Source organism: Abramis brama (genome assembly GCF_963993115.1).
Source record: "Abramis brama genome assembly, chromosome: 23".
In the NCBI taxonomy this organism is placed as follows: domain Eukaryota; kingdom Metazoa; phylum Chordata; class Actinopteri; order Cypriniformes; family Leuciscidae; genus Abramis; species Abramis brama.
This window is the reverse complement of record NC_139985.1, coordinates 23,338,246-23,353,810: the sequence shown is the minus strand read 5'-3', so window position 1 is coordinate 23,353,810 and position 15,565 is coordinate 23,338,246.

The following is a 15,565-nucleotide window of genomic DNA, read 5'->3' as shown; positions in this document are numbered from 1 at the left end:
ACTGAATTATGTATAATCATTAAAAAAAAAAAAAAAAAAAGTTTAACTGCATTACACTGTTTAAAAATCTTTAATTTAATATTATTGCAGTTTTATGCTGTTCTGTTTTTTTATTTCTCAAGAATAGTCAAAACCATTGTGAAAACACACACACACACACACACTATGAATGAAATGATGGTCCTACATGTAACATCAACAGTGTTTCACATATTTCATACATGCTGAACTTTGATGATAATTCAATTCAGCCATATACTAAGAGTGTGACTTGACTTTTATAAGTCCCATCTGTTCAGATCTGTTCATTGTGGATATGTCAACTTTTTAGAAAGCTGTCACAGCTGTCACAACGTAAATTTCAATGAGTGTGTTCACATGTAAAACAAAAGCTGACAACTATCAAAAAACCAGCTCATTAAAAAAGTCAACTACAGAAATCAATTCTCTGTGTACATTTTGAATTATTATTATTTTTTCTCCAGTTCTGGCATCAAAACGTACACAGACCACTGTCTGTCCAAAAGTACAAAAACATCTACACTTTATGTACCAACGAAAAAGATCACCCAGGTTTCTTCTGTGACTACTTGAGCCAACAGTCAACTACCATGAATGAACCAGCTATAACTTTAAGCTATTTAAAGCAGCACCTGACAGCAAGTCATAAAGTTTGCTGTCCTTGGTAGTCGCTTGGTTTCAAGGACTTGCTGTACATTAAACAGCAATGCCTGTGGGACTGTTTCTATGGTGAACAACGTGTGAACTTGTCTCCTCTCCACTTCTTCTGTGTTTCTAATTAACGCTGATCACTCTTATACTTGCATACAAATACAGACTTAGATCACTAAGTAAGACGCGCGCGAGCTGCTGCCATATGGTGCTGTCTGACGTCCAGAAATGAGGCCAGTGGTCCTGTCTGAGTTTTCAAACTGCCCACAGATTGTTACAATGCAGCATGGTACATTCGCACTGCCCTGATCTACTCTGCCAACCTGTATGTGTGTGTGTGAGTCACCTTTCTTGGTTCATTTTCTTCTTTGGTAACTTGCATTAGACATGCAAACTCTGGTTCTACATTTCCATTGGTTGTGATGTTGATTTAATTGCAGATATGGATTGTTTTTAAGGGTCATTCACACAGAAAGCATTCTTGCATTCCATTTATGCGTTTTTGTTATTGTTGCACTCCATCGTGCTGTTTTTAAATGCAAAAATTCGTTGTGAATACCCCTTTAGGCAGGTTAGTCTGGCATGGAGTGCATATGAGTTTTTTTTCTCCGCAAAAACACGTGTAACAAAACAAGATTCTGTGATTGCACGCAGCCTTTGTATCCCAAATTCTGGTTTTACCAAGAACCGTCCCCAAGTGTTCAAAAACATATGGAAACACTGCCATCCACTGAGAGTAACTCATCCACGTACCCTCCAAGCCATCTGTTCCGTGACATGTACGGCTAATTCACAATTCAACAGGAAAGTGGACCATTGAGGTGGACTAATTTAATCAATGACACATTAATAAATTTGTGTAGAGCAAGAGAAGGACAAGGCTATATAAACTTGTGCCGTGCTGATGACCAGTCTTTTGCGGTACAATAAAATGAGGTTGCGTTGGTCCACGGTTGTAAATTATTAATTGCTCTCCAAAGTATGAATGTTTGCTAAACAGCAAGGTCTTCTCTGGTTCAATTCTTCTGCTCCACTGCAGCAGAACCCTCGGGATGAGACGACTGAACATTTCTGAGAGCCTGTTTACGAACCGTGGGCCGTCTGTTTCAGAACAGAACATGCAGAGACTGTGAAGATGCTTCTAGTAGAGCTCCGGTATATACAACTTTAGAGTATAGTATGTACGATGGGTGGATTTACACATTGATGACTATTTAAGACATCAAAATGGGGATCACAATGCACGTTTAGTTAATCTTTAAAAAAATAAAAATAAATAAATAAATAATAATAATAATAATATATATATATATATATATATATATATATATATATATATATATATTTAAAAAAAAAATGAAACAAAAACAATTCAAACAAAAACTAAAAATGTGTCCATGTCATCAAAAACCTTGAAGTTTTTTGTCTTTCTTTTTAAAAAAAATATATAACAGTAGAATAAGAAAGATTTTTTCATGCAGTATGACTGTATTACATGTAGGGGAGACCGGTTTTAACACTTATTTGCTACAAGGATGAAAATGCTATCATACATGACCACCAAGTTTTACATTTCTGTGTACAAATAGAGGTAGAAAAATCAACATTTCACTTCTGGGATATTATCAGGTTAATAAATGGTAAATGACAGAACTGAAATACTCTAAATCAGAAGATTATCTTTGTTTAAAAAGATGTAAACTTTTTTTTAAATAATAATAATAATGCATTATTTTACATATTTTAGAATAAATGTTTCCTTTCCCCCACACTTTTTTAAATGAACATGCTTTAAATGAAATGGGATGGAGAAAGGTAAAACTTGCAAGTAAATTTGGAAGTAGAACTTATTTGGAAGTAAATTTGATAGCTTTGATAAATGCATGTACAACGTGCAAAATGCATAGTTTTGCAACCCAGCGCACCTACACTGTAAAAGATTTGCTGTAGTTTTGCAGCTGTTTGCCAGTAACTTACTGTAGATTTAAATCGATGTTATTTACTGGCAACAGTTTGTTCAAAGTTAAATGAACATTAAACATTAACAAGTCTTTGTCTTTACAGAATAAAACTATAAAATAACAACCTAATGCAAAGCATTCTGGGAACCAGAAATCTTCATCAACCTTTTTCTGTTTTTTTCCTTCAGATTTTGGTTCCCAGAATGCTTTGCATGAGGCTGTTATTTTAGTTTTATTCTGTAAAGATAAAGACTTAATGTTTAATGTTAGATCAATTTAAATCTACAGTAAGTTACTGGCAAGTAGCTGCCAATAATACTGTAATTTCTACAGATTTTTTTAACAGTGTACTGTTACTTACAACTCGCTCGGTATTATAGGGAAAATAATGACGGAATGACGGAACTATGACTTTAACTTGCAAAATATGGTAGAAAGTTTCAAAACACTAAATTTCTTTGGTTTTGTTATAGTTGGAACTAGTTTCCGTGTAGCCGTAGACTTTTTTTTTACAGTCTTTGATGATGACTCATCAGTTTGTGTGCATACACAAAGCGACTGAAACGCTAGGTTAGTCTTCATTTACATCGTCCTACAAAGCCACGATCCTCGTCATTCAACTGAATCCAGGTCATGTATAAAAATGTAAAAATTTCTGTCTTGAATTCCGCCTTCCACCCTACATGCTTTAATCATGAATTGTGGGATAACGTTCAGCGGGAGAGACGTCACTCTGCTGCTCTCCGCTAGAGTCATGTGACACTAACTTTGATCTGCCGGAGAAACGGGTGAAAGCTTCAGGAAAAAAATTACCAATGAGAGTGAGAGAGGAAAAAGAAAACATTGCCCCAGCCAATTATCAAGAGTTATGTTTTATTCAGAACCTGAGCTGGGCACCGTGAATCTCCTGTACATTTATGGCTGAAAAAATGAAATGCCTCTTTCATACCATAGAGTTATTTTTCATTAATATTACAAACTTGTCTTTCACTGAGTTTTGGGAGGAGGTAAAGAATGGACACGTTAATGTAGCTTCTGTTTTATGTGCAGCCCGCTCAGAAATTCAGCGGGTTTAACAGAAATTTCAGTTACGACAATGCCGATGTTAGGGAATTTAATCAAAGTACTTCATAATAATGAGATTTCATGTTTTGTGACATACAGTCACATCCTGTCTGTCATTCATATGGGAAAAGACTGAAAAGCTGAGATTCCCTATACCCTACCCTTGCCCTAGCTTTGTACTATGCGCTGACTGCCAGGTTTTTCTACCACATCATTCACCCCGTTTTCAAATAGACAGGTAATAGCTCCGAGCAAGCAGGCGACAGTACTATAAAACTACAGATGTGCTTTTGTGTCAAACTACAGACATAAATTTCTGTGTTCTCAGAAGGCAAAATGCATTGAGTAGCTATTATTTGCACTAAGATGTGCAATCCATGTCGTTTCACTACTCTCACGGACGTTTTTTTTGACATGTTGAGTAGCTGCAGCTTTTTTATTGGCTGTTTTTATTATTTTTAGTATCTAGAGAGCCTATGATAGCCTATACATAATATGATATGAGAAAATTGTTTTAAACACAAATTTTAGACAAAATTTACACCATATTAACAGAAAATGTGAATACAGTATTGTGTAATTTTGTGTTTTTAAAAGTTTGCTATAAGGCGGCACTGACGATCTTAAAATATTAACAAATTAATTAAAATGTCTACAAACATCAAATTTATTAAAACATTTTTTTTAATGTCAAATACATTGAAAAAAAAAAGAGAGCATTAAATGAAACCATGGGCCATTTGTAATAAAACTGCGCAGAATTAAATAAAAAAAGAATGGGGCATTTTTAATAAAGCTGCGCAGACCCGAGATCACATCTCTGGCATAAAGGTGGTGCTACAACACTGTTCTTACATGTGTGAATTGGTGTGTGTGACCCTATACACTCCCGAACACACACTTACACACTCTCACACAAGCTCCAACACAAATCCTCATCCAAACGCTCTCTCAGTGTGCGAACATTGTTTTAATGTGGGAAATATTTTGTAAATTATTGCCAGTCTAAATGTGTCTGATTCATTAAACGGATAATTAGGCTCAGTGTTTTCATCTCCATTTCTCTGCCTTACACACACACAAACACACACACACACACACAGATGAGGCCACTGTGCCATTCTAACAGATTGGAAAAAGAAGTTGCTTTGTACGTTTCATTCAGAACATTTTAAAATGTGATTGTGTTGTGATAAATGGTACTAAGATTACAACACAATAATTATTTTGAATTTAATTGTCACTTTTTTTATGAATTTGTCTAAATAGCATTGCTCTAAAAATGAATGTCCTTTTGAAATTTAGAATTTGTTCACATTGTTGTTTCTTTAAGTCTATTTCGTTTTTTTTATTTATTTATTATATTTCCATTAGGTTTTACCATATATATATATGAAGATAACATTACAACTATCTCAAAAAGTTTTTTTTTCCCATGCCTTAATTCATTATTATTAGAATTTTTTGTTGCAAAAATGTTTAAATTGTCATTTCCACCACAATTCGAGATGTTTTGTGAAATGACTTTTGATCAGGTCCACAGGGCGAAAATAGCTGAACTAGAGAGTAATATTGATTATCCAACTGCAAAGATCAGTTTGCTCAAAAATAACACATTCAGATACGTGCATGTATAACTTTGCTTTGTTGAATGCAGCACAAAACTTCTGCATTGATTCTTTGAGTTTGAATGGGCTGCAGATATAAAGCAGTCTGTGTGTAAACAAAATTTCACCTGAAAGAATGGAGCAGAAATTCCTGTGTGATGAAAGCGGCAGAATGATGAATGTGCACTTCATGTACTGAAAAGATTGAGTGATTCTGTCAGCACACCATATGCTTACAATTTATTCCTGCAAACAGACCAGCCAGTTGACACGAGCTCTCACAGCAGCACTGGCCCCCGACTCACAGCGACACTGAACCACAGTGTTCAAAAGAGAACGACCTAAAACTACAAATGTGAGACAAAATGATTCTTTTTATTAAATAAACAAATAACTTCCCTGATAATTACAAAGTATGCATTAAAAAAAAGTGAACCCAACAACAAGTTGGGGAATTTTTTTTGGATTAATTTCCCTTTATTAATGTGAACGATTAATTATCCATTAATTATGAACTAAGATATAATTATGAATATACCACAGTAATTAACAAAATCACTATAGAAATAACTAGTTAGAATAGTGGTTGACAAAAATGCACAGCTTTTAAATCTATTCATTCATTTGTGCATTCATTTATCAGTCTATGCAGTTTAAATAAGTTACTTGTGATGCAAAAATACAGAAATGCACAATTATGTTATGACCACAAAACACTTTTTACGATATTGCATGATTTGTAAACGAATATATTTTGGAGTTTGCATCACTTAACCAAATCCATATGTTCGGTTTTAACGTGCTAAGCTTGCTCGATAGCTCAGCTACTACAGAATTGTACTTGTAATGCGGAGAGCTCTGGTACGAATCCTGTGAAAGACAAGCCACTATAAAAGAGCTCAAAAACAAGATTTCAAAAACAAGCTAAAATGCCATGATACAATTGCATTTTTATGTCACATTACTTTTGTTTACATTATCGAGTAAGTTTAGTGTTTAGTGTAGGTGTACGTTATTTTAAAATGGAGCATTAAGCTTTTAGCGCCACTTTGCGAACATTTCAATTCAGAACTGCGGTGATGCGTACAAACTCCAACGTAATAAAACATTGCCATATTCGCGTTCATCTGTTCCGGAGAAAACTAAACAGGCTTTTAGAGTCACTCACTGGACATTTCACTTTAAAACTGTCGCGAAATGTGCACAATGTTTTGCGTTTTGCAAAAATGTTGTCACAGGTAGGCTACCTTTTTCTAATGAGCCTGGGCTGGTCAGAAATGTTACTACTTTTTAAAATAGACAGGCCTCCCTCTGATAGTCCTGTTTAAGTTTTTTATTTTTTATTTTTTTGATTCTGAGATACGCTCACTTTCATCTCACAATATGGTGTTGGAGGAACATTCTTCTTTGTAGAAGACAAAGACACCATATTGCCAGTTAATGTGTTCAGTGTGGGCTGATATTGCCGTATGTTTTGTTCAGCGTTAGTTCTGTTTCTGCAGGATGCTGTAAAGTGTTTGAGAAACAGCTGCATGGTCGCCCTGATGTATCTGTTAGCATGTCCAATCGAGCTGAAAGCTTTAATTCCCCATGTCTTGAGGTCCATCCGTTTACGCTTTTCCTGCTGTCTCTGCCAGTAAATACAGTTTTAGAGACAGACGGACCAGCTTTTGCTCACAGGACGTGTGTAAATCATGGGTGGACATCACTTTCAAAAGCCTTTCTGGTTGGTTCGTCAGTTTTCTCTAGCTATGACACTTTATGTGCAGTTGACCTCTTTAAGGGTCATTGTGTTTTCTTTGTAAAGTCACTTCTGATTTTGGTTGGTCTTTCTTCTTGGCTAAAGCTGTGTTTTACTATATGTCATCAAACTGAACACAGTTCAACGCAGAGGATTTTACATTGTGCGTTGTCTTTTCTTTCTTTTTTTTACCATTATTTACTTTACTCACATATCAACCAAACCCAAATCCAGTTCTTGAGTTCAAATTTCTTGCATCAACAGCTTATATTCAACTGAATGACTTGTATACAGAATACAAGTATAACCTACTTTTATGCTTTTGCATCCCTTTTGAACCTTAAAAGCTCCAGTTCTGAATCTTTGTAATTACATGAAAAATCTATGTAATATTGAAAGGTCTTTTTTTGCGTGTGTGTTCCGCAGAAAAAAGAATCGGATAAGGTTTTGGAATGAGAGTAAATGACAACAGAAGTTCAATTTTTGGTTGAAATATTACTTCAATGCGTGTAGGTACTTGTTCCGCTGAGAAAAGAACCAGACCCAAAGATCTGCAATATTATTGTTGTGGTATTAATGTAATATTGATGGGCAACAGAACAATTTACTAGAATTATCTTCAAAATGCATCATCCTTGCATTGTGAAACACTAAATTATTGAAGCATAAACTGCCTGGCGTTTCTTATCTAAAATCCACACAGTTGGGATGCTATTTTTTTTTTAATCTCGGGACTCTTGAACGCATCAATGGCGAAAGATTTTACAGCGTTTAAGGACGAGCAGGAACAGATTAAGAAATGTTCTCCACCATTTGCTTCTTTTCCATGCTGTTAACTCTCCTGTCCCTGCAGGCTACTATGACCAGCAAAGATAAACTTCTTTACGGGCCAAACGCAATTGGTTTTTATTATCTAAGATATGATTGTAGTTTAAAAGATTCCTTTAAAAATCCACGACCAATCCCTCCCTCGCTATGGTGAAGATGGCTATATTGACTAAGAGATTTCTACTCAGTTAAAACTCACTTACAGTGATTGTCATATAGAATGGTCATATTAAATTCAGTGGGAAGATGTTTTAATATTCTTTAATAAAGAACAACTATGTCCCTCACTCAGAATGGATTTATTGAAATTAAATCAAGGTCCTTGATGAAATGTTTCTATTCTAGAACAAAACTGACATATTTTCTCCATGCCTTTAAAGAAAAAGAAAAATAATAAATAATATTAATAATAAATAAAAACTATATATATATATACACACAACTGGGCTATATTTTGTTTAAAATATTTTTTCACATCATTCAAATCAAAGCCACTAGTTTTGTGATATTTTGACTGCAACAATGTACAGAGATTTTATAATTAGAAAAAAAAAAAAGAGTGATGTGTATTATGTGTGATTTCTTAATCTCATTCCATAATTGTAGTTTACATATTTGGAAATAAAAAGACTCCAAAACAAAAATGGTTTGTTTTGTTTTGTCTGGTTGATCACTGCAGTTGCATTATCAGATTGCAGTCTGAAGTTATTGTTACTTCTCTGAATGAAAATGGTTTGAATATGCTATTTTACACATATGAGAAATGCAGAAGGTTTTGTTTTCCTTTTTTATTTCACTCTTTGTGCTCAATTCATTTCTGATTCATACACATCTCTCACTAAGGAAACAGCACGCAGGCATTGATATCGCTCACGTTGAGCTACTAGGGAATTTCTATTTGTGTTAGCACTATAGTGGGTTGTCACTTGATCATTTGGCTTTATATTTAGAATAGAATGATTTGACTGATTATTTCAGTGCATGTGTGAAAACCATCTTGTTGTATTTCTGCACTTACTAGGTGCTCAAAAAAAAAAAAAAAAAAAAAAAAAAAAAAACCCTTTAAAATCACCTTTAAATAATTCAGTTAGAATTCCAAAACGCCAGTTAAAATGAACGGACAAAAATATTTTGCTCTTTATTAGTGAATAGCACAAAATAAATGTATGCTTCTTTGTGTTCCAAATCAAACCCTATAAGCTCTTAGCAGGGGAGGTCTTGAACATTTTAAATGTGTGATCTCTCACGTATCTTTCACACCTTCTTGCTTTTTCAGTTTCATTATTCAGCTGTTGATCCATGCCAGAGTGAACTAAGCCAAAACCAGAGGCAGGAAAACCTTTTGCAAGTTAACATTTGGCTAATGAAAGGTTACTGGAGTATTTGTCAAACCAAATGTTACACCGGAAAACCGACAAAAGCCTTACAAAATAATTGAGTCCATACACTCTCAAGAATGTGTTTGTGGTTTTATAAAGACATTCATTCTGACCTGTTTTCCTGTTACCGTAGTTCTTTTTTTCTTTTTTTTTACATACACACAAACACTGACACATATAGTTGTTCGTATTCACACTTTTCACACCTTGGCACCTCCTCATCTTCTGCACTATGGTGGTGTTTACAAAGCCATTCATCACAGCTGGTGTGGAGGTCAGCCGACGTCCCTTTCGCGAGAATTTCTGATCACTGCGTGGTAATTAGCACCTTGTTGTTCTCAGAGGTGCCATAGAAAGAGAGCAGAGTGTTGATGCCACTGTGGCGGCTGAACCGGAGAAACTGGCCTCAATCCAAATCCGCTTTAACTGCTCTGTTAATGCTCTCAATGAAACCTGAGAGGTGAAGCAAAAATGAATTTTAGTCAGCTGGTGTATCTTGACTGATCAGGGATCTTTATGAAAAGAGAGAGCTTCTGAGCCAATTTGTGCTGTACTTTTTCTGTCATTGAACCCTTGTTTCATTTTAACTGATGTGACCGAAACCTTAGATCTGGGACTTTGGTAGTGGCATTATTAGTCACAGCTGACATCATCAGAGATGTTAAGAGACCACCTTGAGCTCACACAGGCAAACCCATGGTGGGCGTCTTGCCAACGACTCAGTAGTGATGCCATAAAGATATTAGTAAAATACTACAGTTGTCACTGTTCGTTCCTTTTAAAGATCACAGTTTTCCTTTCCGTATTCCTCACAAAGATGGGATTTATTTCCAAATTCATTGTGACAGAGAGAGAGAGAGAGAGAGAGAGAGAGAGAGAGAAAGAGAAACTAATTAAACCACAATAAATTAATAGTAGAAGAAATTGTCATAATTTCTCTTAATCATAGAAGTCCACCATGCGTTTGGTGCTTTATCAAATAAAATAAAAAAACAAAAATTGTCACCCATTAAACGAAAGAAAAATCACAAGTCTCCACAGAGTGTGTTAATTTACTCTCACCCCAACGGCTGACCCGCTGAATAGACAGTTAAATTACCTCCACTGCCCGCTGCCCCACTCTCTTTGATCCAAATAATTGGACATTTGAATAAACCAGAGAGACTTTGCTAATTCGCCGGCTGGTTCATCTTCATTGTGTGGACTTTATATTTTACCTGAGTGGCTTTAACCTATTTTTCAGATGGTAAAGTATTTAGTCTCCCTAGCACAGTAAGCGTTCCTTTCAAATTAGATAAATGTTTTCAAAATAGCCCAATTTCTTTTGAAATGACTCCAGATATTTCAAATATTATCTTGCACAAAAGGCCAAAGGCAAAAGCTTGATATACATGATAGTTTTGTTTTCCACACATTTAATGTTGTATAAAACTAGAAGCCCAAGTGGAAAACCTTCTGGTGTGAAATATGTACTCCTTTCCAAGAAAAGGCAACCAGCCTGAAGAAAAAATACAACATCTTTTGTCACCTTTAGTAAAATCTCCTTTGATTTATCAGGAGCCTAGAGCACAGTGAGAGAAAGGAAACAGGCCAGTAAAATAGAAGAAAGATTCTTCCATTACGTGCTTTTTTTCCCCCCAACAGTTTTAGTACTCGCCGTGTAAGCCAATGTGCGCTGTGCAGAGCTGCCTGCAGCCCACATAGACCCCAGTAAAATGAGACTGGTCAGGTCTTAATGTAACCAACAAAAGCTGGATCAAAATCCATACAAACTCAATTAGGAATCAATTTGAGTTTGTGTCAGACAGTCTGGTGCCAACAGAGAGGCTTTTCTATTAGCTTATGCACTAGAAAAAAACTCCTTTCATTTAAATATTTCACATGGGTTGCCTGAGAGTATCTGATGCAAGCCACTTTTACCCTTCTTCCTCTGCCTGCCTCATGAGCCAACTCATATACTGGGTATTTATAGAATAGGATGCTCTAATCAATTCCTTTCTTTATTTTTAAGAGGAGAGCTATTTCGTCATGTTCCTACTATCCTTTAAGTGATGCCACCTTGTTGACATGTACCCATTGTGCCGAGATAAGACAATTTGCGACCAGCTGGAAGAACATCCAACATTATACCAAGAGGCAGCCATTATGAGTCCACAAAGACCAGACTCATCTCGAATGTCCCTAGAACGAGATGTAATCTGATTGGTTGCTGCCCTAAGTGACAGCAGTAAATCCCTCCCTCTGATAGGCTTTTCTGTGGACTATGAACTGATTCAACATACTGCTTAGGTTGAGTATTTTGGCACAGTATACTGATGAGAGTGTTATTCTAGTTGTTAACACATCTTTATGACTTTGACAAATTGAGTGCAATCAGTAACAACAACACTGATGATCACCAAACTTTCTCTTCAGATTAATGGGGCAAAAGAGCCATGGGGAAAGAAGATAGAAATGTTAATTATGTTCTCTGTCTGGTCTGTAGAGTTGATTTCACAAATCTTGTTTGGAGGACATTTCGGTTATTTTCAAGCAGGTCTAGGAATCTGAAGTAGCGGATCTGTTGGAGAGTCAGCATAAGTGAAGTTGTGGAGACACCTAAGCGCGACATTCATTTGATTTCTCATTCTTTTAAAATCCAGCCATTTGCTGACCTTTTATTTCTCCCTCAAAAATTTTGGAGAATCTTCACAAAGATATTTTCCAAAGTTCCAAAAAGGACACAAAAGCACTATAAGCACAGCTTGTATGACTTTTGCACTATCTGCAGGATATTCAAGGATGTTTCAAATTGCCTACTTTTATTTTATTTATTTTTTAAATTTTTTTTTTGAAAGCTTGAACTTTATATACATATATACATACATATGTACATATATACATACATATACATGTTAGAGCATTTACAAATAATCTTGTTATTAGAATGAACATCTGCCCTTGTACTATCCCATGAACAAGAGAAAGGGAAAACATTATGGACAAAATCGTAAAGTATTTGTTTGTTTTTTGCTATCTCCAAGGCCATAATGATCAGGTTGTTTATTGAAAAATAGGACCTGACACCATTTTTCAAGGCAGGTTTGTATTTGCAGTTTTGCACAGCATTCGGTTTTGGCAATGCAGGTAATATTTTTAACATGTCAGAGTATTTCCACAAGCATATTCTCCAGTCAACATCTACACAACCTTCCTGTTTGTGTTCTGACAGTGATTGTTAAAGATGTCCATTTCACATTTCTGTGTATCACAAGGTTGGCCTGTCACAGATCAGGTGCTTTATCATACACTGACAGCCGCTTGTTATACCCATTGAGTTATTTCAGTTTGGGAGGAGGTGTGGCTCACTTTTGTGTATTACTGCATAGTTTCATAACTGGGTTAAGCCGTTTGGTAAGGTAGCACTAAAGCTTGGGACAAGAGGAATTTTGACGGTCGTGAAAACGGCCTGAAGAAATCACAAATTTATCATCCATTGATCAGATCTGTATAGATCGCAACTGCAATAAAACCTGCAGTATATTAAAGGATCCAGACTGCTCAGGCTAGGGGTGGCTAGCTCCTCTCAAGTGGAGCCACAGTAGCATTAAAACGTGAGTCATTTCATTAAAAACTGTTTCCATCTGCCACTCTGTTGTATGGGTAGTGGAAACCGATGAGAACCCCAGAGCAGCCCCTGTTCTAGTATTGGATATAGTTTTTGTATTTCATTGTACTGTATTGTATACTTTTCATTTGAACCAATCAATTATATGCTCTTTAATATTCTTATATATAAAGCATTTAAACGTATTAGGAATTTCACTTTTATGTAATTCCCCATAATACCTTTACTATGTAATACTAAAACTGAAGGATTAATGCATAAACAGAAAGATCACAGTGAATAAATACTGGGAGTTATCATCTTGGGTAATTATGAAAAGATTAGTGTGTGGAATTCAGAGAGATTGAGAATGTAGGGATTCTATTGAGATCAAGACAAACGCATGAGAGACCTAAGTGGGTATGGAGAGATCGAAGTGAGTATAGAGGGATCAAAAGAGCATGGAGAGATCAGTATGGAGAGTCTGCATCCAAAATCGTGTACTCGCATACTATATATTGATGAAAAACAGCATGTAAAAAGAGTAGTATGCCCGAATTCCCATGTAAAACAGTAGGCAAAAAGACACCAGATAACTTACTACTTCCGGCGAGATTGTGAATGGCAGTGAAGTGACACAAGTCACATGACAACATGATGGATTTAGTATGTCAGGGTTTTATTCATTCTACACACATTCATGCTGTATAAAATATCATTTTTAAACACTCGCAAAGTAATTACTTATTCAAAAGACCTACCAACTCAGAGAATATGTGATTTCGGACACTTTCAGATGGTGAGCTCAGAATGAGTATAATGATATCTGAATTGAGGAGAGATCAGAGTGAATATTCTGAGATTAGAGTATGGAGCGATCTGAATGAGTATAGAAAGAGATCCAACTGAGTATGCAGATATCTCTGAGTATGGAGAGATCAGAAGCTGTATGGATGCATCATAGGGAGTATTGAAAGAGTTTGATTTTCAGATTGTATATAGCCAGTGAAATTGGGGCCTTATAATCCTGTTGGATTTTTTGGGTTTTAAGCAGGAGGTGTCAGGTATAAATTCATAATGGAAAGATCAGAGGCAGTATGGATAAATCGTACTGAGTATTGTAAGACCATTCAACATAGAGAGAGATCAGTATAAGAAAGACCAGAGATCAGATGGAGTATGTAGAGATATGAACAGAGAGGTCTTCGAGAATATATAAAGATCAGCATGCCTACGAGAGATTAGTGTAAGTAATTATACAGAACTTGCATGCAGTGAGCGGTCTCAGGATACAAAGATCAGTGTGGGTGTGGAATAATCAATTCACACTGCTGCTAATCAGTTTCTTGGTTCGTGAATTGTAGCTGCATATTGATCATGTGTTCAGCATGCTCAGATGGAGTGTTGTATTTCAGTCTTTTACTACTTCCAATAGACCATATGGCATCATTTAATGCTCTGTGATATTCCAAAAACAGACAATATTCCACAAGAGGGATAAGGAATCATTATACATTTAATTTGAAAGGTCCTTCAAGATTTGTCAACCGTGCACACAATTATAGTACGCCTATCACACGATTCCAGCATATTCATATAAATGGAAAGAACAAGTCTTGAAATCAGGGCAATAATCCCTCAGTTCATGCCCAAACATTCAGGGACCCGAGACCTCAAGCAAAGAGCGCAAAACTATGAGTCAGACCAAGTCATGGTGGTTGCCGGGAGGAATGAGAGTGAGAGAGAGCGAAGGATGAAATGTTTCCGAGTTGAGTGATGGTGAGGAAATGCAGTTGGGCTCCAGGGACCCGCTGCAAGACTTCATGATGGTTCGGGCTCCCAGTCACCTGAGCTTGGCTTCTGTCTGATACCAGAGAACTTTGCTGACAAGCAGTCACTCAAAGGTGCAACCAAGCCTTTCAACAGCTGCCCGACGGCGAACCATAGAGAGAATATCCACTCCGAAAGGCCCAGGCATGCTTTTGTCAATAGAGCAATTATTGTAACTGGATACACACATGAGTTTAATGCTGGATTTATTACTAATTGAGGCTGAAATTTCTAGAAAAAAAAGCAAAATGGCTTTCATAGAATTTCTGAAAAATTAGTTAAATAATTTGTTGGCTTTCTGCTTCCTGGCATGTATAGGGAGCCATAACTGACAGAATGAAAATCCACTGAAATATGTACAATGTCAAAGGAATGACATTTCTTGGCTCTTGGCTTCATATTCAGCTTTACAGTTTCACATATCTGCAATATGACATTCTTCGGAAATACTATAGCTGTGGTGCTCTACGTCAAAACACACAGGCGAATCTGTGAGAGCTAATTTATTCTGTGGACAGGCAGGCAAAGGGAGAAAGACAATCTACTGCTTCAGATTCACTTTATTAACACTGATGGCATTTCAGAATCCTATGCAATTCGGGAAATTTTACCAGCACAGTAATAGGTTAACTGTTAGACAACCGTTCTGATGAAACCGTGAGACTGGAGAGTGATTGGTTATGTCATCTGCCTCACGTTTCTGGACTATGTTACCAATTGTAAACTAATTTGCTTTGAGTTAAGTAACTGCTGACTGTGTGAGGTATTGTAACTAGTTTTTACGGCTGTTTGCTGTCTTTTTTTCCCACCAAATCAACAGGAGTATGCACAAAAGAACATACAAATGCATTCCTGTTTATAATAGTGGACTTTGATTTGCAATCCTATATCTCTGT